This window comes from Carlito syrichta, unplaced genomic scaffold, assembly GCF_000164805.1.
Source record: "Carlito syrichta isolate Samal-C Ts95f unplaced genomic scaffold, Tarsius_syrichta-2.0.1 Scaffold306946, whole genome shotgun sequence".
Lineage (NCBI taxonomy): Eukaryota > Metazoa > Chordata > Mammalia > Primates > Tarsiidae > Carlito > Carlito syrichta.
In genome coordinates this window covers 931,541-931,993 of record NW_007251042.1, presented here as the reverse complement: position 1 = coordinate 931,993, position 453 = coordinate 931,541, and positions in this window count along the sequence as shown.

The window sequence follows — 453 nt, the reverse complement described above, 5'->3', positions numbered from 1 at the left end:
AGGAAAAAAAAAAAGGAAAAATGGTGAGTTGTCAGTAGAGAATACCAGCAGCCACTACCTTAACCAAATGGTCACGGTCAACATCATCAGGAATACATATTGATATCATGTAGCACCAATCCAATGAACAGAGAAGGGTATATCACCTCTGTGGTGGCCATTAGCGTGAGTGGTATCCTCTCCAATAACATGTAACCTCAATCTAATTGTGAGATAGCATTTTCTTTTCTTTTCTTTTTCTTTCTTTTTTTTTGAGTTGGAGTCTCACTCTGTCACCCAGACTTCTGAGGGCAGTGGCACACTCACAGCCAGCACAGCCTCAGCCTGCTGGGCTCTGGTGATCCTTCTGCCTCAGTCTTCTAAGTAGCCAGAACTACAGGCCCACGCTACCATGCCTGGCTAATTTTTTTTTTTTTGAGTTGGAGTCTCACTCAGTCGCCCAGACTAGAGGGC